This window comes from Taeniopygia guttata, chromosome 3 (assembly GCF_048771995.1).
Source record: "Taeniopygia guttata chromosome 3, bTaeGut7.mat, whole genome shotgun sequence".
Classification (NCBI taxonomy): domain Eukaryota; kingdom Metazoa; phylum Chordata; class Aves; order Passeriformes; family Estrildidae; genus Taeniopygia; species Taeniopygia guttata.
This window is the reverse complement of record NC_133027.1, coordinates 29,007,417-29,031,478: the sequence shown is the minus strand read 5'-3', so window position 1 is coordinate 29,031,478 and position 24,062 is coordinate 29,007,417. Positions and strand designations below refer to the sequence as shown.

At 33.2% G+C, this 24,062-nt stretch overlaps 1 long non-coding RNA gene across 12 annotated transcripts in view; it reads right to left on the bottom strand.

The window, feature by feature from the left end:
* LOC115494258 (uncharacterized) overlaps positions 1–24,062 on the bottom strand; it is a 153,375-nt gene that overhangs the window by 113,005 nt on the left and 16,308 nt on the right. For 4 of the 12 annotated variants that reach the window (XR_012054919.1, XR_012054918.1, XR_012054920.1 and 1 more), the window contains exons 2-5: positions 22,479–22,560; positions 7,412–7,463; positions 6,572–6,683; positions 1,475–1,728 (exon numbers count right to left, since the gene is read on the bottom strand). This is a non-coding gene — a long non-coding RNA (uncharacterized lncRNA). The remainder of the gene's footprint in view (positions 1–1,474; positions 1,729–6,571; positions 6,684–7,411; positions 7,464–22,478; positions 22,561–24,062) is intronic. The other 8 variants (XR_012054925.1, XR_012054917.1, XR_012054922.1 and 5 more) reach the window with 4 other exon arrangements.

Genomic DNA, 24,062 nt, shown 5'->3' with positions numbered 1-24,062 from the left:
AAGGGAGAGCTTTAAATTGGACTCCTCTTAGGCACGGGCATAAGGATCAAATCCATGGAAACCAGGATTCATTAGCTGAGCACTCACAAAATTACCTCTTCTTTTTTTTTCTCCTGGTTTTCTCATCATGTCCTTGGGCTTCATTTTGAGTGGGCTTATTCTTTGATTGTACGTTGGTTTTGTTTGTATTTGTTCTTTTTTGTTTTCTTTTTAGTTTTCCTACTCTAGCACTGTTTAAAGGGTATTTTGCGGTTTTCAGCATGAAGCTTAGTATTCCTCTAAGTAAGTGGGAATTTTTTATAAAATGCATTGTTAACATGCACGTTTTTAGCTAAAATGAGCCATTCCCCCCATTAATTAATTTGCACATATATGGCATATATACAGTATATGTACATGGATCCTAGGGTCTCATTATATGCAATGCTGTGATCCCACATTTCTGGGTCAAAAGAATGGAATATTAAATGAAGAATTAGTAAGAACTGAACAGTCCTTAATCAATACATCTATTAGCTTTCTTTCAAAAATCAGATTTCCTGGGGGAACGGGGGAGGCAAAAGTGTTGGTTTTTTTGGTGTTTTTTTTTTTTTGTTCTTTTCTTTTGTTTTTGGTTTTTTTTTTGGTTGAAAATCACATTTTACACTTAGGAAATATGATTTTGAGAAACACTATGATTTCTTAATTTAAGAATGCAAAGAAAAATGTACTTCAATATTTCAAAGAAAAAACAATGTTAAAATATTGCTTCGAACTAATTTTGAAATTAAGTGCCATTTCTAAAATTACTTTAGTAACTAAATGTATAATGACATAAAATGCTCTCTGGGGAGAGATTTCAAAATTTCATATTTTGAGACTAGGAATAAAAAGTCCTTGGAAAATTTATACATTTCATGCAATGGAAACTCATTTTGAATTACTACAACTTTTTGAATTAATTTTTTTAATAATTCAAATAGTGCTAGAAAATCATCCAATTTTTTGAAGGAAATCACCTAATTATGAAACAGAAATGAGTTTTCAAATGATCTTGTAATTTACTTCCTTTACCTGCAGTAGGATCGCTAAAGGTATATTGCCCCTGAAAGTAATTTTTTATTATGTTTTTCACAAACTTGTAAAGAGAAGAATTTAAATTGTTAAAATATTCAAAGTCATATATTAAAGGATAAGCTAGCAGCAACAGAGAAATGGTTTATGTCTAAGAATATATAAAGATAAAACGGGGAGGATACAATTCAGTCCTGGAAAGTTAATTTATCTGGGTTTTAAGGGGACTATATAGAGGAATAATTCTCAGAGAATGTAGAAAAAGAGTCCTCCTAAAATATGACATAGGTAGTTAACTAGATGAAAAAAAATTCTTCCATGGAGAAAGATCACATTATTTCTCCAGCCCAAATCTCTTTATCCCATGGATGTAGCTGTATTAAGGGAGCTCCAGGGCTAATTATTCATTCAGGAATATTACCTGGGATTTACCTGTCTGCCATGACTTTTCAAACATCATGGAGAGTGGCTTGACAACTACATCAGTCAATTCCTTCAGGACTTTAGGCTGGATCTCATGGAGTCCCATAGACTTAAGCATGTTTATTTTCCTCAAGTGGTGATGAACCTGATGTTCTCTTTCTTACACAGGAGGAACTTTGCTCCCCTAGTCTCCATCTTGCACATATACATCAAAAGCATTAATTCATTGCACTTACATCCATATTGGACAGCCTGTAAGAGGAGTTTAGGGAAGGTACCTTTAATTTATGTACTGACTTAAATAAAACAATTTAAAAATCAGAGAGTTGAGTTTTTCTGTTGCTAGAAAAATCTAAATTAAATTCTTTTCAGATTTCTCAAGAACTTGGTAAGAACCACATACATTTCTGACTAGCTTATATAATATTTTTTTTCTAGTTTGAAAAAAATACCTAGTTTTGCCTAGTGCTATCTTCATAGGAATCAGTGATAGTTAAAAAAGGGCAGCCAAACTGCCCAAAAGATTTTAACGAATGATCACCCCTTGCATTGGCTAGTCTGCCTTGTACTTTTAAGCACACGCAATCCTAAGCAATTTTCAGTATAGAATATCATAGAAGTTTGCAGCACACAGAATGCAGCAAACTCTCAGCAAGCCTGAACCACTTGTTGTCTCAGGTAGTTCTCAAAAAGATGATGATCGACCGCATTATAGTCTTAAATTCTTTTGTAAATATGAGGAATTTAAACATAGTTATGATTATGATTAGAATTAGACAAGTAATTTGTTTAAAACAATGGCTAAGACTATAGATTATCCTTTACATACATATCTTACATTTGGATTGCCAGCCAAAATCAGATCATTAAACTTTGTTTTATTTATCAACCTTTTCTTTTTTTTAATTAAATTTTCTTTACTATCTTTATTAGAATTCATTAGGTCAGTTTGTGAATTTTCTGCTAGTCACATAATACTGATTCATGTGCTTAGTGAATGGATGGTCTCTTAAATTACCTTTTTTTCCCTTTCAAAAATAATTTCACTTTATTATTTAACTACTTCTCCTAAGACATCCAAAAAAGGAAACCTTAATGCTCATATGAAACACATTTAAATCAAACTACTGCTCAGGAATAAAAAGACCATTAAGCAGTAGAGTCAAATTCCATGTCCTGATTTGATAAGCTGTGTCTGGATCAAGACAGTATAATATTTTACAATGTCTTAATTATAATTTCAATTGAAAAATAACTTGAAATCAAGTGTAAAATCACCAGTATTATGTTATGCTATGAAATTTGGATGATAAATGGTTCTGAGACTAGAAGATGTTAAGATTTATTGTTGACTTAATCCCAGTACAGCACCTTAACTGTGAACTCAGCCCTCTTCTCTACAGACAAACTTGTCCTATTAAGGCTCTGCCTGCTTGTCTGGTTTTAGTCGTACATTTCCAAACACAGCCTTGTATAGTAATTATCTAAGAGATGAGAAGGCTGTTGAGATTGTTTCTACTGTATTACTTCCACTCAATCAATGTAGGTTTTCTGATGTGAAGTAGCTTTCAGAATTACCTACTGTTCCTATGAATATGGGGCAATGACAGAGTTTAAAGCTTACAAAACTGTTTTGATGATTAATATAAACATAATTTATCTCAAAGTCACAGTGCTTTCTCAGCCTATTGTTGTATTGAGGAACTTAAGCAGCTAAGACATTCAGAGTGGCTTATAATAGTTTATACATTACTTTTGTCAACTTTATTATAGTATGTGCTGTAAATCCTTTGGCATAGCCATGGTCTACTAGGCCCATAATCTCATTTCTGAAATGCCTCTAAATATGTATTTACATGAGAGCATAATAGTTCCAAAGAAGCAATTATGGCCAAGGAAGTTAATAACCCATGTTAAAAAGTCCAGAAAATTTTACATTCTTCTCAGTTGATTCAGATGTTATGTTTCCATAAAGTAACTAATTTTATTCTCAATTAACCATTCTTTTAAACTAACCTCTCATTGAATTAATACAACAGCATGTTAAATTCAAAGGGTGTCATCCCAGCTGCTGCTGAAGGTGATGAAAAAATCCCAACTAAATTTTATTAAAACTGAACACAATGTGAACAACATAAAGTTCTGGGGGGAAATATACATATATAAACCAAAGAAAGGAGTGTCATACTGTAAAGCAACAATTGAAAAATGCTGTTTTAGCAGGAATCATAGAATTTTTTGGATTGGAAGGTACCTAAGGATAATCTAGTTCCCCCCCCCCCCCCCCGTAGAGTTGTGTTATTTTACGTTCTATTTAAGCTATTGCATTTATTCGATGTACGCGGTTTGTTCTATGTTCAGTTGGCTTGTTCCATGTACCCCCGAATTTTAAGATTGGTTCCTTCCCCAGTTTCCCGCTTCTCCTCCCCTGTCAATCCTCCCCAAAAGTGCAAAGTCATTCCCCTGTCCCCTCCCAGGGTCCCTGTCTGTCACCCGGTGCCCCTGCCCCTCCATCTAGAACCTTCTACCCAGGGCATCGTGTGATTGGGTCAGGTCCTGGGGCCCCTCCCACATCCCCTTACTATTGGCCCTTCTCCGAGAGCGAGCCACACCCCGACGATTCCCATTGGTTCCAGTTTTCCCCGCCCTTGCAGTATAAAATTCCCTGTCACCCTGTTACAAGTGCCTTCTCTGGCAGGCACCAGTGCTGTTAGCTGGTTCCTCGTTTGGTGTTGTCCCCATTGGGACGCAATAAAGAGGATTTTGGCCCCCAGAGGAGGACTCTCTTCTTTCTCAACACCGCGGGGATTTCGGCTGCTTCTCTATAAACCCACACAGCACTCTCCAAAGCCCACAGGGGTCCAGTGGAGGGTGCTGGAGACCTGCCCGCTCTCTCCCTCATGGAGAGCTAGCTGGGGGCGAGAAGACAGGCTGAGGGGGAGAACGCGGCACCCTCCGCCATGGATAGGGACACCTTTCAGAAGAAGATGTTGCCCAAAGCCCCATCCAACCTGGTCTTGAGCACTTCCAGAGACTGGGCATCCACAGCTTCTTTGGGCAACCTGTTCCACTGTCTCATTACTCTCACAGCAAATAATTTCTTTTTTATTATCTAATCTAATCCTACCCTCTTTCAGTCTGAATCCATTCTGCCTTGTCCTGTCACTTCATGTTCTTGCAAATCTTCTTTTAAGATTGTAAAATGGCAGTAGCTAAATATTCAAAATTAAAATCACTATCCACATTTCAGATACATCAGTGATAACCTACATAAATTTATTAGACTATCAACTTTAAAATTATTTGTATAATACAAATTATTAACCTTTATCAAAAATTTTAAAGCATGAAATAAACAGCTTTTGTTCAACATTTATTTATATTTTTCCAGTTCTGTTTTTGTCTGTTATTTGCCCATAAGGACAATTAAACAGAGATCTTTCATGGAGTTTTTCTTTATATTTTGAAAAGAAAAAAATCCTATGCCTTTGTGTCTGTCTCTTCACACTTAAAAAACATGTGGAATAGAAATCAAAATTTGCCGTAGATATAACCAACATAGAAAAAGAATATTTCTTTGTATGATTCAGAGTGAAGCAGGCCCATTTGCAGATGAACAAACTTTTGCCTGGAATAACCATTTATCTGCATAATTCAGAGCAGTTTACAATTATTTCTGAGCACTTTGTTTCATCTAAAAGAGATTTACATTTTCATTAGCACATGAAGTTGATAATTAGTATCCAGAACTGATGTAGATCTTACTCAGAGCTTTTATACAACATGACATTCTCTTTTCATGGGATCACACCCTGGGAAATGCATTTTATGTACATTTTCTGATAGATATATCTAGATTTCTGAGTGCTTTTAATTTTTTTTTTTTTCCCCACATAAACTATCGCTTGTAGCCATTTTCACACTTGGCAGTTTTGCATCCTGTTTTTCCTGAAAGTCTCCATTCAGACTCACCCTGGATTTTTGCCAGAACCAAAACAATTCTCATTCTACTTAAAATGCTTGCCCTCGTATACATACATGTCTGTAATAGGTAATAGATCTGAATTTAACTTTACAGGACGATGAGCTAGGCATGTCTGTCTCCCTGATCCATTAGACACAGGGGAACACAGATCACTGTAGGAGACACACTCCATTGATGCCTTCCCATTTTGCTAATACTCAGCTTTTACTGACATCAGCATCATGTGGTGAAATTGCTTCCAACCTCATTTAAACAGCTGCACGTTTGAACAGCCTTAAATGATGGGTTTTAGTAAATTGGTGAAGCATAAGTTTGCGTATGCATAAATTAACCTGGCCAAAAGCCAGGTTTTAAGAAATCCATTCTTATTTAGCTGCTGAAAATAAATGCCTTCTGTCTAGGGGTAAGGGAAAGAAGGTAGGGGCACTAAGGGAGCTCTTACTTAATGTCCTATTGATTTCAACCTCCCAAATGATGCATATCATTGGTGTGCCAAGCCCGTGGATTGAGCAGATCAGCGCTGACCTACTACCTCTGAACTCACAGCCGCTCGGGCTTTACTTTCTCAGTGCTCACTGAACTGAAAGAACGCTTTGGAGCTCCTGCCTGATTTTCACAGCCTTCCTATGGCAGTACAATATCCACTGCTGTTTCCCTTTCACTGAAGTGTATCTTTCATATTTCCCCTTTTTCTCACTCACAGTAGTCTACACAGGCTTCATTATAATTTCTTTTTATTCTCCACAGAAATTACTCTTTTGCAGCATTAATATAAACTGTCCTCCAAAGATTTCTGCAGGCTGCTTATATAAATCAAAACATATGAAATCTGAAAGAATGAAAGAAAGCACTGAAATCTTACTTACTGGAGAATCTTGAAAACATTTCTCTTCTTCTGCCCCCCTCCTTCTGCTTTTGTTTGTGGATTTTTAAAAATTTATTTTATTTTTTTTAAATATTGAAATCATTCTTCAAATTGAGTTATTTTGGTAAATGAGGCTGAATCAAAGACTGCCTTGTAAACATTAGTTGAAATTGTGATTTAGTTTCTTTACTCCCAAACTTTCAGTGGTCTTAACATATATTTATTAAAATTAGCATCTTAAATACCTTTTTTCCCCTTTTTCCTGGAAATGCTAGATGCTCCATCTAGTGGACTAATTGAACACGATTGAAACTTATCCCAGGTGGCATCCTTTAAAGTGTCAAGAAAAAGAATAACCTTATTGTAACAAATAAGAAAAAGAGGAGGAAAAAAAAAAGAGAAAGGCAGATTAAAATTTGTGCACAACGTGTAGATGTTTGAGCAATAATTACAAGCATTTTCATGCATCCTAAGAATTTATTCTCTTCACAAGCAATACCTCATTGAGATAGCCCATTGTTGCCATGGCAATATATCATAAATTTCTGTCAACTACCTAAAATAGCTGCAGATCACAAGGTATTCAGGTTTGGGTTTGTTTAGTTATTTTAAGCTCTTTATAGCCTTTTAAATTTCATTAGAAATAAATTATCTTTGCTTTATAATTTGTAGGCACCTTTGTTGAAATTTCATGAATAAACCAACATTTATTATATTTTTTCACTGTGAAATGTTTTACATTTTGTATAAAAAACTTGTGTTAAAATACCTTAAAATATATATAGATTTCTTCCTTGACTAGTATATATTTATTTCCTCTAATTTATACTCCCAACATTGATAAGGCTGGAAGAGTGTGCTGTGTTGTTGTGACTTCTCTACGGATCTTAGTCATCACTCCTGTCATTATTTATAATAAGAATTTCAGTGTGGTCAAACACTTATTGTGCCAGTGAAGAAAAATAAAATATTGAGTTTAAAAACGCTAAAGAGCAGGCCATCATTAAATCCAGAATGAGTAATACGGGTACAGGAAAGGATAATTAGGAATAAGTGTGAATTCACCTACAATGTCACCTACTCACCAAGGTGCTCTACTTGTCAGGGTGATTGAAAGCTGCCATCCATGACAGAAACCTTAAACAGATTGAAATGATATCATAATATTAGGGATTGCAGAATTTGTATCACTAAAAAGGCAGCAGCATATTATATTTCTTTGGGGAAGAATTAAAATTTTATAGACACATCCCCAAAACCAATTTAAGCTTTAAAACCATATTTGAATTTGAGGGGGTGGGGATTTCATGTTGAAAAGCAGCTTTTTTCTTTCTTTTTTCCTTTGTTTTATTTCCCCTCCTCCTCAGCTTAACCTTTCTGTCTATGCATATATTTGCATTTTGTGTAACAAATCCAAGAAATCAAAGTCACTTATTTACTCTGCACGTTGGCATATGATTACAAACAGCAAGACTGTGCCTTTGTCTTTTACATTCTGCTTTGATAGATGCGTATTAAAACCAGGCAGTGCAACCACCACTTATCAGAAACTTGTGCTGTGTTTCTGTGATGTAATTTAGTCTGAAATACTTAATATCATTAACATTCTACTCAAGCCTCACATACATAATGCTGCAGACTCTATAGCTACCAAAGCCAAAGACATAAACAGGCTTTAGTGTCCTGAGGAAAAAAAAAAAGCAACCTCACATTTGGTAGTTGACGACCCTATTCATTGATATAGTCAGCCTTGTTTGCTGAGTGTGAGAGGAGATTTGCAGAATAGAAAAGACTATATTCAACATTCATGAGCTGGGGCATTTATTATAAATTACTTATAAAATACATATTTTGCCTATAAATGAGCCAACTGAAGGTAATTTTAATACATCCATAGCTCAATTTCTAAGAAAACTATTATAATTATGGCAACAGATCTCAACATTCATTGCTGCTAAAATATAAAATAAAATAAACCCAGAAAATTTAGAATAAAGTCCTTCACATTCCTTTTGTCCCTTTTTTTCTCCCCACAGTTTTAAAAATGTCTGGAAGAAAAATCCAGAACTTTCACTATGTACACAAGATGAAAAGGCATCTTAAGTTCAATTATTTTCATGATTGCAAAACACTTAAGCAATAAATAGTAGGAGGAGATTCACAGAATGTGACAGTAGCTAAAATTCTTGGTGTGTGAATATATATATATACACACAAATACACTTCCCTACATGGATACAACTGAAACACCCTAAAACTGTATTTGAGAAAAAAAAAAAAAAAAAAAAAAAAAAAAAAAATCAGGCCAATTGTATCAAACTAGGCTTCCCTCTAAAATATAGATCACAGAGCATACTTCCTGGAAGGTGAAAGCTGGTATAAAATTACTATGTTGTGACTTGTAAGTCATAGTATTATTAAAAAATATATACAATGAATATAAGAAAACCAAGCTTCTGGCTTGAAATACGAGCTGCTTTTCAGACCATCAGTGGAAAGGATATAAAAAAAGGAAAAACTATATTAAAAAATTTATTTATCCAATTATGATGTTCTAATTTATAATCTCCATTCCATACAGAAAATTATACCTAGGTTCTTCCATTTGGTTAATGCTTAAATCTCTCCTTTTCATGCTTTTACATCGAAAACAATGTATTATCAATTTCCCATGCAAATCAAGACTTCTCTGATGTCACAAACCCTGAAACTTTTCCCCTTTGCTTGGCTGTCCAGTATTGTGAATGCTGGAATGGAAATAAAACATACTGCTGGTAAAAAAATTAAGTAATATAATTAATAAATGTAGCATTTTTGCAGAAAAAAACAATTTTGCTCAAGCAATGAAAATGTATTAAAATAATGAAAAACAATTTCAAATAAGAAGATATTTACCAGATGAAATTGGTTTTTAGCAGCTTTCATTATTTTTATGTCAGGTATTTAATTTTATACCTTCTTGTAAGCTAACCATTCTATTTTCAGGTGTACAGAACTGAAATCCAACCCAGGGCAGTTTCTAATCATAACTAGTAGTTCTCCACAGAAGGAAGAAACAGCAGAAATATTCTTTTAGAAAAAGTTATCACAGGTACTACCCCAACTCAGTGGTTAAGTATCTTTCATGAAAGTTCTTCCACAGGTTACTAGTATTTTTTTTTTTCTATCAGAATAAGTTACAGTTATTTTTATGTAATTGTTTTATTATCATTTAGTTTAGTTTAGTTTTCTAAAGTGCTTTTTGTTGTCATAATACATGCCAATGCTATGGTACTCTCCTTTCCAAAATCAAAAAAATATAATTTATCTTATTGGAAAGTTTCATGCTCATGCCTTCTGTCACAGAAGATCTTGACAATCCTTTCTCACCTGCTTAGAAATCCAACTTCATTTTGTTGAGATTGACACTATAGAAAGCCGATCCCAACAGAAGACTGTTAATCCCAAAGACAACTTGACTATGGAGTCGAGAGAGAAAGCAATTCTCACAATAAACGTAACAGGAATTTTAGGTACCTGATTTCTTCAGTTTCAAACCTAAAGTTACTTATAAGAAGGACTTTGTGAATTCACCTTAATTCCATCCTTGGGTACCCTTGGACCTCTGGATTTATGACAAGAAATGAATTCTCTTGAGGTGTTTGATTGGTTTACTATAACTAGTGCACTGGCTTCCTGGTGCACAGAAAACTGAATTGTGATGTGGCATCTGAACAGTCTTACAACTTAACACATAATGTCATTGGTTTCAGTTTACCTTATCCAGAGTTTGCAAAGCTTTGGTTTCCACCTATCAATCCAAACCTTTAGTCTGGCAGAATATCAGTTTCATTGACTAAAATGTCACCCAAAATCTGTGTGGGAAATACTAAAGCAGTATCACTATGCATGAATGAAAAACAGCCTTTTGAGCCCCCCCCCCCCCCCCCATGTCACTGGAGCCATAACTTATTTCTCACAGTGTCTAGTCCTGTCCTAACTACCCTTAAAAAACCTACAACAAACCAGAAAATAATAAAAAAAAAAAAATCCAAACTCACCAAAAACACAAAAAAATGTAATAGAAAGAAAGGCAATTATTTAAAGTTTGAAATACCCTATATTAATTTTTAAGTAAAGTCAGTAATAGTCTTAAAATTACATTATTATTGATTAGCTAAAATGAATGGCAGATATCAATGAAATTCATATTAGGAAAATTCCAGTTTGGCTGACTTTCCATCTTTAAACTGCATCTCAGAACCACTTGTAAGAATGCAGCAATAAGGGACAAGACAAATCAATCAATTAATGCAATATTTTAAAGAAAGTAAAAAAAAATTGAACTAATAATACCAAATATTATCTGGGTGAGCAATACAATCCAGAAAAAGTATTTCTATAATCCTCCATCAGAATTTCTACAAAAAATCAGAGCAGAGGTTTATTGAACTCACTATTACCTGTTAGGAAATATTACCTGTTAACCAATAGTATTCTGTCATGTACTCTAACTTTATTTTGACCAAACAAGAAGCTCATTTGCCTAGTTCCAGGACTACAGTTTTTCCTTTTAGGGTATGTGAGTTATCATAACAGAATGACAATATAATTTTTGGCAGATATGAATTATTTCTGTAAAAGAGATTTTATTTAATTCAGTAAAAGATTTCTACTCCTTTTAGAGACAAATCTTTTAAAAGTGATTTTCATTAATATTTCAGCAGGCTAATAACAATAACCCTGACCCTATTGTTCATCTCTCCTTCTTCAGAAGACAAAATTATTTTGTAGGGAGGTTTGAATATCGTTTTCTTAAGAAAAAAGCCACATCTATTGAATAAATTACCTATCTGATATTTTATCTCCTACTTGTGGATACTAATTTTGGGCATAATTTAATCATCCAATATATATAATAGTTATATAAATATATATATTATAGTTATCTAATATATATAAAAGGTCGAAAAATAACTTCATTGAAATCACTATTCAATGAACTTGGAGTTTTTCCCATCATTCCCAAACATGCTATCAGTCATCACAATTCCTCAATCGGATTTCTTTTTTTGCTCAATGTGTCAGAAGATATTTTGCCAGCCTTCTCAAGAGGCTCCTGTTTATGATAATATTGATTTATGAAAGGAAACTTTCTTTTTTTTTAGGTTACATCTTTGTCAATTACTGTGTGACATGGGTGTAAAAGCAAGCAAAAATATGACATTCTCTCAATAAATTCTAGAAGAATATTTATTCAAAATTTTGGTTTGGTTTTATTCTTAGATATTTTTTTTTCACTTTAGTATATTTCTACCCTAATTAGCCTATTTTATAAACAGGAAAACTTGCATGATCACAATATTTACTGTATGTATATGAATGTGTTCCAATCTCTCCTAAATGTCTCTACCTGTAGTAGTAACCATAAGAAGAGAAACTGTGTATTTTTTAGTCTCACATACCCAAACACTTGGCACTGCATGAATCATTAAAACTAATGGAGTCCTGAAACATTGCCAGATTCTTTCTTCCATTGTTTAGGGTTTGTTTTTGCTCACAGTGATTTCAACTGGACTTTTGCCATTAATTTCAAAGTAGGAATAGGTCCTTAGAATGATAAAACTTTTCCTAAAGTATCCATAGGAGATCACTTTGATAATTGAACCACATCATAATTTTACCTTTGCATTGTCCATTTCTTCAAGTTTAATTATTGAGCCAAATTCTTGAATTCAGTGTTTGTGTTAGTGTTGGGTATTTTTTTGTTGTTTTTTTCTCTCTCAAATTCATGTCTAATTGATTTAAATAATTAATTCAATGAATACCACTGGCACATTAAGCACTTAGTTTGTTCTACCTCACTATCTACGTATCTGTGTAATATAGGTACAATATATGTATCTGTGTATCTGTGTAACATAGGTACAATACCTTAGCTCTCACCATGAACATTTATACAACTGAGAAAATTGCATAGTTTGGTGTATGAACCATGGCTAAAAGTTTCCAGTTATGCTAAACAGTGATCTAACGTGGTTCTTGACCATTTTATTGCATAGTCACATTCATGGATTCTAGGCATGTCAATCAAGCAACATTTTTAGACCTCTAAGCAAAATAATGTAAACTTTGCTTAATGTTGTATCTGTGTTAAAAAGACTCAGTAATTTGGATACTGGGCATTTGTAAAATGACTACCAACTTTCTGTAGTAAAACTGCAGGATCATATTTCACTTCCTCAGAATATAGTTCTAGTAGGATTTCCTGCAGCTAAAAATAGAGACTAGAAACTATGTAACATGTTCTTTAACTATGTTACCTTTTTAATGGTGCCCAAAATATGAACAGTATGGTATCATTAAATAAATTTTGTAAAGGATCATAGAATTTTACCACAGAATCAATTTAATGTTATCCTTCAGGATCCTTAATGAGCATTAAATGGAGATGAAAAAGACTGTAAGATAAACTTTGAATCATGCTCTCTTCTATTTGGTTTTCAGAGAGAGCTCTCAGATTATACCAGATTTATCCTTTTCATTGCACCTCTAAAGCAACGTGTTTTGTCATTTCAGCCCAAAGTGCCTTTTCTATGGTCATAATCGCATTCTCTGACCCTTCTGGACTATTCAAGCGTGCTTTTGTGAACAAATTATATTTGATCAACATATAATTTATGTATGGCTTTTCAGGTGCTACCATGTCAGGATATCACATCATTGAGAGAAAAGAACATATGTTCAAAAATTTTAAGAAAATAGAAAAAGCAATTATGGAAAATTAAATAAAATAATGGGTGTGGCATCAAACAAATGGTTTTCACAGTCATTTAAGCAATATTTCTCTATTTCTCTCCATAAAATGAACAAAAAGGAGGTAACTATTTTATTGTCTCGAGTAGAACACTATTCTGTGGTATTTTTCATATAAAACACATAACCATATTTTGTTTGTATAATCCTCCCTCAGAATTTCTACATAAAATCAGAGCAGAGGTTTATTTAACTTTTTCATTAAATTATGTAGATCAATAGGTTGTGATCTCCCTCAGAGTTTTCAAGTATGTTTGGTTTATTTATGTCAATTATTATAACTCATTTACATTGCTTTTTGTCGGAGAAAATGAAGGAATGCTTATTTTCCTTCGTAATTTTGCCTACTTTTCGTCAAACATTGATTTGAGAGGTAGTAGCTGTGTTATTTCTGTTTTACTCATCATAAGCAAATAAATTTTTAGCAAGTTATTGCTCACAGCTTTCTCTAAAAAGCAAACTCAATGGCAATTATCAACTGATAATAGGGATCTAGAATTTCAATACAAAACATGGGGTTTTGTCAATATAATACTCCAAGATTAAGGGTCCATTTCTTGGTGAAATTCTGGCTGTCAAGCTCTCAATAAAAATTGTCAATCTTTTACTCTGCACAAGAATCTTAAAACTTTTAAAAAGCAAGGCAACATTCTTTGTAATATGTTTTAAGGACCCCCCTCACTTCGCAGCTAGGAACAAGAAAAGCATGTTGAAACAAGTTGTCTATCTCCAATGAAAGAAGCCTTATTCTTTCATCTATCAGGGGAAGAACAGCTGTTAGAGGAAAAAGTTAGAAATATTTGAATAAATTATTAAAAATACTTAATGTAAAAGACATATTGGTATTTTAGTAAAGTTTAAATGTCACAGAATTTCATCTTGTATAGACTTCTAATGAAATGTTCACAAAATAAGGAAAAATACATTTATTTTTTACATTTATTTTTATGCTCATGCTGTTTATCAGAATATAATTGAAACTTCTGGTACTATGGTACAAGGACAAGTCTGATATTGACTATTTTTTTTACAGAAATTGTTGTTATGGACCACAGTAGAACACAGGTCAAGGTCCTCTCTGACCCTTGAAGTTTAATATTAATATCCACATCATTTTTTAATACTAAAAATATATTTGTTCTTCATTTGTGCAAATTCTGATCAATGTTACTGTTAATTTTTCTAACATAAGTGTAGTATTGAGTAACTGATAATTAATATATAATGAAGAAAGATTTACTAATATCTTTTTGAAAGAGTCATAACTGTATTCATGAAGAAAATCCAAATATAAGTAAACTTTTTTTACATAATAATAAAAATATTTTCAAAGTAATTAAGTGCAATTGAATCAGAGAAGTTGAGAAAAAACTGTTTGCATATAGGGGCTTGTATACTCTTCTCAAATTGACTCTAGCCTTTACTTAGATACACAGGAAATAAATTTAATAATTTCTGCCTAAGGGACATTTTTAGAATTCAGTGAAATAAAAGCATGTAGAAAAACAGAAGTGTGATTGAGTGATTAATCTATCCACCCATTGGATGCCTACTTTGAGAAGAGATGAATCATTCCCTTGAAGTGTCATGCCTTTTCATTGACTATAAAGAGGATCTAGATAGGTTGTACCTCACCTAACTGTGGTAATTTCCAGTATTGGAGTCCATAAAATGTTTAGTCATCTTTAGACAACACAGTCTGTACATTTCTTCACAGTCAGTGGAAGTGTAGTTTTATTATAAAATCATCAGAAAAAATACAAAAGCTTACTTCTAAACTAACTTATTTTTAAAAAAAAACTTGTTTCCTTCACTGGCTTTAAAGGAAGCCTGCAGTGATGAACTCAGATGCTGACAAAGCATTATTCAATACATCAGACAACCACACAAGAATTCTGACCCATTAATGTTTTGCAGTCAATTTGTGTGATGTCAGTGATACACAGTGTGCAAGGAGCCAGCAAATTATGCAGTATTCCGTTATGACAGAGCTAAGGAACTGGGTAGTGGATGATGCTGACTGTGCGATGTCATTCTGCAGGATCATAAACGAATACTTAGCACAATAACAAAAAAAGCTCTCTTAAAAGTTCATTCCACTTTCTGTTAGGTGACCTAGATAAGATATGCTCTTATTACTACAAAGATAAAATGACTAGGAACACTAGTCTGGCAACAGCCAGAATTATACAGAAGCACTTAACAAATGTATGTATCAAAGCCTACTGATCACTGATATACCTTGAGGCAAAGAGGTTTTTTCACACTGAATCTACTATCTCCATAGATCTTTATTAGGCAATGGATTTTCTTAATTTAATGTCTTCATCAACTCTGCATGAACATTTTTTTTTTTTTCGGATGGTTTTATTGAAAGTATTTTAACCAATGGCCAGTAAAAATCCATACACAAAGCAGATTAGCTGTATGTACATAAATACACTAATGTTTTTGCACACACACAATTACATATGGATAACAGGTAATGTATGCAATGTTATTAATTCTTTTTTTGCAGTGTCTGTTACAAGTATCTGGTATTTTGTTGTACAGAGGAATAAAGGAGCTTTAACATCTTCGTTGCCTCTGTCCTGCACAAAATAAGGGTCTGAAGGGCCAGGATAAGTATGCTATGCAATGTGTACAGTCTCCCTGTCTTTTTGCTTCCATCATATACTAAAAGGATTGTATGCAAGCACTCACCCTGCCAGAATATTTGGTTTGCCTTCCAAAGGAAATTAATACATGTGAGATTTTAGCATGCAGCAACATCCCATCCTTGAATGGCAGCCTGGGTGACCCAGCAGATGGGGATGAAATGTGGACCTGTCCTGTACATAGAAATTTTCTAAATGGGAAAAGTATTGAAAGATTGATTGTAAGGCTGAGCAGATCCCTTTTCCTCATGCAGCTCAGAGATCATTTCTGATATTATTTTAGTACTTGACTGCCTCTCTTTTTGTGTTTTTTCTGTATGTTTGTTTGTTTCTGTATGTATGTTTTTTCCATAGCATCTTAGCCGACCTCAGCAATTTCTGAAGGCTACTGTAGCATGTGTTACACGAAAGAAGACCTAAGCCTTTCAATAATGTTATTACTATACTTATATCTAATTTCTAAATAGTTAAAATATTTCTGTGACTCTTTCATCCTATTTGAATGATGTATCAGGAGCTTTTTGGTCATTGGCTTTATGTTCTTCTCCCATCCTGGCCATCTTCAAAGTAACTGATGCTATTTTTGTGAATATCTCATCCTGAATAGAAATCCAAAGGTTGGGAACTACAGCAAAAATACACAAATTCCTACTTCAGGAATAAAATATAAAATTCCAATTTTTATAATTTTTTCTGCATATACAAACATTCCCATGTTTTCTCACAATCAAGAAGCAAGAATAATAACTAGCCCTATTCATGGCAATTACTCTGTTATTTTAACATAAATTTCATGGAACATGTATTCATTGCATCATGAAGAAACTGAAGCCATGAAAAACAAGAAACATTGTAGTGTTGATAAAAAACAAAAAAATGGGAATAGGCATGAATAGGAACAAAATTATTTGAATGGCAATTATTTTCCATTTAAAAGCTGTGAATTTAAAATGTCATGCAATAAATACTTCTGTATGGGCATTTCAAGCAAACCTTCTTGATTAAATTGAATAATTAGTTTAAAATTAATATTTATTTCTAATATATGAAATGGAGTATTTTGCTCTTCAGTTTAATGCTCTGGAAACTCTTAATTCATGACAATTAAAGCTTTATTAACCATAAACCTATATAGTCAACATAAGAAGGAATACTGAAAAACAAAATAATGTCAAGAAGTCAAAAATTTAATTTAGAAAATGTCAAAATTAAGTTAAGAAATTTCTCACATATACAGACACATTAGATGTTATTTAATTACAAAATTATCTTTTGGAGGTCAGAGTGGGGGAAGGCAGGACAGGGAAGGAAAGGCAAGGCAATGCAAGGCAAGGGACTTACATGTGGCATAAACATGTGGCATAAATTACCCCTGCAGGGGAGGACATGCAAGTTAGATGTAAAAGGATCTACGTATTTCAAGTTTTCACAATTTAAAATTAGTGTCATGATATTTTTAAATATTTTTAATTCCAAATAAATATCAGTATTCAGTTATGAATAGACTAAGAAGAAAGTTCCCATGACTGTAGATATTAGAATAAAGCATAAAGTAAAATTAAAATACAGAATTATGGTTGTGAAATGTGGCAAAGAACCTAGATATTTAGGTATCTTAGATATTTAAACATTGCAGAACTTAGGTATTGCAGTAACTATTTGGTACCCGATTCTTTAAAAAATAATATAACTCTGCCTAAGGTTTTAGCGCAGAAAGAAGTATTAAAAACCTAAATGAAGATCAGTGGGATCACAGTGCAAATAGCAATGAAGAGAGATGTTTAAAAATTATCATTATTTTTAAAATTCTTCTGTGTCCAGACATTTTTCTCTGTCCTCATTACGGACTTTCTTCTTGTGATATAACTGAAGACAGTGAATGTTGCTATTTTAAAAGAAAACATGTTGGAAAGCCTCTAAACAAATGCATATTCTTTTACCCAGAAACTTATCATTTCTGTGTGTTCACAATCCTGAGGAGACTTCATAATATTTTTTATTTAGTTTTAGTGTGCAGAGCTAATAGCCAGTCCATGTGCCTCTCAAGCTATTCCTTTTTGACACAGATCATGTCACTAGTAGCCATGTGTTCTGCATTTATACATACATATTAAAAAGTATCTCTATGCTTTTATTTGCAAAATTTGTAAAAATAACTAATATTGAAGACTTATTTTTATCTATGTAATTCTACATGTTAAGAAAATACCAATTTTAATAGCAGAAATTTCATTTATTTCACAGTATATTTTACTTTCTGGGGTTTTTTTTGGGAAATAAGAAACTTACACTTGAACTAGTCTTTTTCTGTTTTAACAAAAGGAAGTCTTTTTTTGTATTTCAGTAAATTCCCTGGGGTCTTATTCTCTTGTCTTTTCTTAATTACTGCAGGCATGTATTTGAATGTGGTAGTCATCGTACATTTCAAAAAAAATGACATTAGGTTATGAGAACAATTTTATAAATACCTTTGTGGTGCATTAGAGGCAACAGTGGGTGGTAATAATGACTTCTTTGTATGGCATTAGACATCACTTACATTTGGTGATGACACACTGCTATGCAATGTGGGACCCTAGAGAATCAACATCTCCTGATGATTCACCTTTAATTGCTGAACTTTATCCTTTCTTACTAGAACATCAAAATTTTCTTCAGTTGTGAAAGATATATAATACAATAAAAATAACAATAGTGTATTAAGTTATTATCTAATGAACCCTTTTCGAAAAGGCAGCCTATGGAAACCTTTGGAAAGTACATACTGTTCTAGTAACTCAAACCACAGGAAATACAAAGTAGGAGATAGAAATATTTTCCTATTTCTGAAAAAAGATGATGTGATATATGATGGGGAAAACACCAAACGCAACCAAAACCAACAAAACAACAAGCAACAACATTTTTTAATTATATATAAATGAGTTTCCTGAGGATGTAAGAAATTTTATCTGAGGCAGGAAAAAAGCACCCTGGAGACTAATCCAAAGCAGAAATTGACTAGCAAGGTTTATTATATAATCTTTATTTTTAAAAGTGGGCAAAATCAAAATGTTCAATTAAATAAGAGGAAACCATTAATTTTTAATATATTATTTTTCTCACCTCGATCTTGTCTCTTAAATTAAAATGATCCTGGCCTCAGCAAAGCTGTGTTAAATTGGTAAAATGCGAATTCAGAGTGTGTTCTAAAACCTATTTGTGTTCTGAGCCTCAGTCAATACAGTTTACTGGTGATGGTAGAATGCCATTTAATTAAGAAAGTTCATAGAGCATTTTGGTGCAACTTAAACAGTGACGATCTTGGTTCAAGTAACCAATTCACACAACAAAATACAACAGACATTAATGACTCAGAAATCACACTCTACTCTGAGACAGCAAATAGCTCACTCTGTACTAGGAAACACCATCTAGCTGTGGACAGAAGTTATAGTGCAACATATAAAAATCAATAGACTCGATTCACCTATGCCCTAAAGCATACCTTCATGATTTTCTGTAGTTATCTTTCTACCAAGCCTTTCTTTACGGCTGTCTTTGATCATATCTTTCTCTTTTCTCCTACTATATAATGTAACCAGTATTTGCTTAGCAGTTTATCAGAGATTGCCAGTTTAAATCTGAAGGCTTTCTTCTACAGCAAAAGATCCTAACAGAATTCATCTAATGTCTACACTGACAAACTACAAGTAACCTTTATGGGTATTAGGTCAGGTCCCACATCAGCAGAGCTGTCTAGAAAGGACTGCTAAATTGCAGCCAGTAGTCTGGAATGCATTGACTTCAAAAAATAGCTTTATTTCTTACTTTGAAGCACTATAAAAACTGCTGTCTCTCCATCTATAGCCTCTAACACTGATTTTGTGACAGTTCAGATCTCCTCAAACATTTAATGCCTTTTAAAAAAGTTGTACTGGAAGCAGACTAAAACACCAATTTAATCTCTTTAGTTAGAAATAAAACAAAACTTCAAATCCAGCATTTTAACAAAAATCATCACAAAAGTTTGAAACCCTGTTTTTCCTATGAACCAGGAAACACTAACCAGAGATAAATCACGAGTTTACAGCTTTGAAGTAAATATAGTCTTTTAGCTCATCTCCACAAATTATTTTACAAGGAATTTCATGGAATTCAGAAGGAAAAAAATATAAATGTAATGAGTTGTTCAAACTCTGATTGATCAGTGGCACTAACTGGTATTAGTAAAAATCAGAGAGTAACTCATCTTTAATACCGTATTTAATAACTTTTAAACAAACAAAGCTAGAGTTTCTAGAGTGGAGTGATTGGCTACCTTACCTAACCTGATGGAGGCTGAAGAACCAAAAAACAAAGGCAGAGAAATCCTCTCATAATTTCTAGATAAGTTGTAGAATTTGATGTTACAGAATGCTGTGGTATGTATGAGCTCCAGGGATGGCAGGAATGTTCATATAAAAGTCATCTGTTTTGTGACCATGAACACACAGATACTAGATCAGCTCAGAAACTCCCTGATCTACAGAAAATCGAAGGTTGAATTAAACTCCCAGAGCAAGTCTGACCCTTTTCCAATACTATTCTATATATATGTAGCTTTGAACAATCCAGGACCCAATAGATGAGCATGAGGAACCTTTGGTCTGATTCATTATGAAAAATCTGCTAACAAATAATCCTTGAACAGTTGTGTCACCTATTTGGTTTCATCACTATAAAAAAATATTTAAACAATCTAATTAGTTTAGCAAAATGGATTCTTGGAAACAGCTGACATTTTTGCTTCTTCAGTCAGGAGGTAGATAAAGCACTAGCTTTTTTCATTTTAAAACCTAATAAAAAATATTTGATTTTAAAAATTTAGTCTGCCCTTCTGCTATTGTATACCAGTGCCACCTTAATTTCAATGTACAGGATAAATTTTTATTCACAATGGAGACATCTAATATTTCTTTTGACAATTTCACACCTTGATAAAAACAAGGATATTAATGCTAAATAAAAAAAGACCTGTACATACACCTACACCTACCCATACATAATAAGCATTGTACAGTTTCAGCGATGTGTTTTTCCACATCTGTTCATTATTTATATTTTACTTGTTCTCAGATTAATTATTCCATTTGAAAATTATATATATAGACAAACAATCTCAATTTGTAACAATGCAACTAGATTGAGGATTCTCAATCTTTTAAAATTTTCAGGCAACAAAATGTAGGGGTTCATTAAATTGATTTTTGTTTTCCTCTTCCTTTTGCTAGCAGTTCAGTTCACTTCAGTTGCAAGTTAAGCAAATGTTTTGCAGGGAATCACTTTAACTAACTGCAATAACCTTATACTTAAGTTTCTGCCTTCAAGTGCACATTATTTGTATCCTGAAGGTCTTCAGGGATATCTACAACAAGTCACTTGTAGTCAGGTAGAAATTATTTCTGTCTTTCTCAGTGGGATGCCCTGGTCCCGGTGCTGACCCCTCAGAGAGGTGGTTCAGCCTCACCGTGGCCCGGGCTGGGTGTCCCTGGTTTCACCACTGCCCTGGGACCAGCAGCTGCTGCCTGCCCTGCTCCAGCTTCAGCTCGGGAGGTTGTCCCCCTCCAGCAATCACCGCCTGAAAAACCATCCCCTTTTGTGGACCTGGGGCATGAGAAAAGGTGTCATCCTGGGAAGGGGTGTTTTATGCAGCAGTTTCTTCTGTTTTGTTAGTGAGGCTTTCCTGTGCAACACACATACAATTCACTCCTCTGCAGCCTGTGCCATACAGTTCACTATCTAAATTAGTCAACACTTGATATGATTAGCTCAGGGATTTTTCTGCTGAAATAATGGAATAGAAAAGAATAGTTTCAATAAATTTAATATTGAAGTAGAAAGCCTTGGCTTTGACAGAAATAATTGTGCCACTTTGTGTTTGGTTCATGCAAAGATCTTCAAAGAATGATGAACAGCCAAATATGTGACCTCATGACAATCTGCTTAATTAGAATAAATTAGGAGAAAATATTGTTTTAGCAGAAGAAAATCACAGGAGTTGTCTTTAACAAGATACTTAATTATATACATCAAGGGGAATTGCTTAAGGGACATATTTTTCTTCATCTATGTAACTCATTTAACATATTTCCATCTTTGTGTGACTGGGGAGATACATCAAACTGGATAAATTAGATCTAATTTCAGCACCCATATAAGCTTTGTAAAAGTTCCAACCAATCAGGAAAGATTAAATCCCAAAGCTGATTCTGACTTTAATAAAAATTACATTTTTTACTTTTGATGAGTGACTAAATTCAGGTATAATATCTTAATGACACACTGAAAAGAAAAATTGCCATTGTTTTCCAGTTCAACTAGATGTTTAGCATTATGAATAATAATATAGATTTGAAAAACAAAATGTAACCAAGAAGAATGAAAGAACTTTATTTTATTGTTAGGATTTTTTTTCCTTTAAATCACATGACAAAAAATTTTAATTTAGGAGATAAAGCATAAATTGTGTCTAATATTTTGTTTAAAAAAGTTACATTACAGTACAAATAACAGAAGAACTTAATCTACCCTGAGGACTGTATAAATTATCTACCTAAACACATAGAGATTGAAACATTGTCACATGTACATGTACTCACATACACAGGAATACACAGACTATAAATAAAAAAATAAACCAAAAAATATGCAACAAAAAATAGAGAAGATAAATTCTTACCTATAGCATTATTAGTATGTATTCCAATATTTCATGGTACCCTCTCCTTCTATTATCTGAGACAACAAATGATGAGCAGAAGCTGTCAAAAGAAAGTGAACTATCAGAAATATTCAGCTTCCACATATCAGTCCTGAGAAGTATTAAATGCTTGAGTACTGAAAGGATTGATGCTCATGATTTTGTTATAATTCAGTTTACATAGGAATATTTCATCATGATACCGTCTTGTATTTTAAATCAGAAAAATTCAGAAAAAGACTGGAGAACTGCTTTCATAGTAGTTTCAGAGTCACAAATGTTTAAAGCAATTTTATAAAGCTATCTTATCCTTCATCCAATGTAGACAGCATACTGCAAACTGTGGTCTTGACTCAGACTTAAAATATCAAGCTTAAAAAGTCACCAAAGTAAGAAAAAAAAGTTAGAATATGTATTGTTTCTTAAAGGATTATACCTTTAAGCTAATTTTCATGACTGGCGGCCTTTTCCTGCCCTAAACTAAGTCATCAGCTAGAACTTTTTATGAAAGAGCTCACAAAATAAAGATACAAGTTAGATTTCTTTTTAAAGTGATTTCTTTTGATATAATGTCTTTTTTTTCCTTTTCCTTATCAGCTTCCAATCTATTTAATTCTCATGCTTAGAAGTATTTGGATGTCCTCCCAGCTTGATCACATAATTTTAAATTTTCTTTATTTTAATTTGTTTCACATTTAAATTGTGCTCTGATGAGTACATTCCATCTGCTTACTGAGCAACTGACAAATAGCTTGCAAATTAATGACCTCAAGCTGTAAGGAACCTCTTTCTCTTGAGTTCAAAACTCACATGAACTTAATGTTGAAGTTCCTGACATTTTTGAGGGTCTGAAATGCCATTAGTGAACTACATAATGAAGCACATTTGGAAGTGATTTTAGTGGAAAATTGTGTAATAAGATGTCCTTGTAAGAAGATTGTAATTTTTCTTTTAATGTTGCCATTGCATTTTTTTTCCCAGAAAACTGTATATGACTTTAAGCTATTTTTATATCTTCTCTTCACATAATACCTCTTGGTAGGTAAAGCTACATAGGTCTTTACATTAATGGGTTGACCACTAACAAATCAACATCATTTCTTAATCTCATTAGGAAAATTTAATCAAGTGATATAGAATATTTTCTTTATATCTTGTTTTCAAATTCTTATCATAAATAATAATTTATAACTCAGATAATAGATGCTAATTTTTTTCAGAAACCAGATTAAAACAAGGGGACTTTTATCCCCTTGATGGTATGTATATTGATTAGGTTATATTGGGACACACTGGCACTAGAGTTCTGGAATAGGTAAATATAGCATAAGACCTTTTTAGAGAAAATACACTGTTTTGTAGCAATTAGAGATATAAAAGGAACAGTAGAGTCTCTCAAATATCTTAAACAACTTACATTTAGATTACTGAATCCTGATTTTGGTCAACACAGCTCATTGCCGTAAACTAGAACTGTGCCATGGTAGCAATGAGGGGCATCACAAGTTAATTACAATACATTGTTGCACGAAGAACAACAAATGTCCCAACTCTATCTACAAA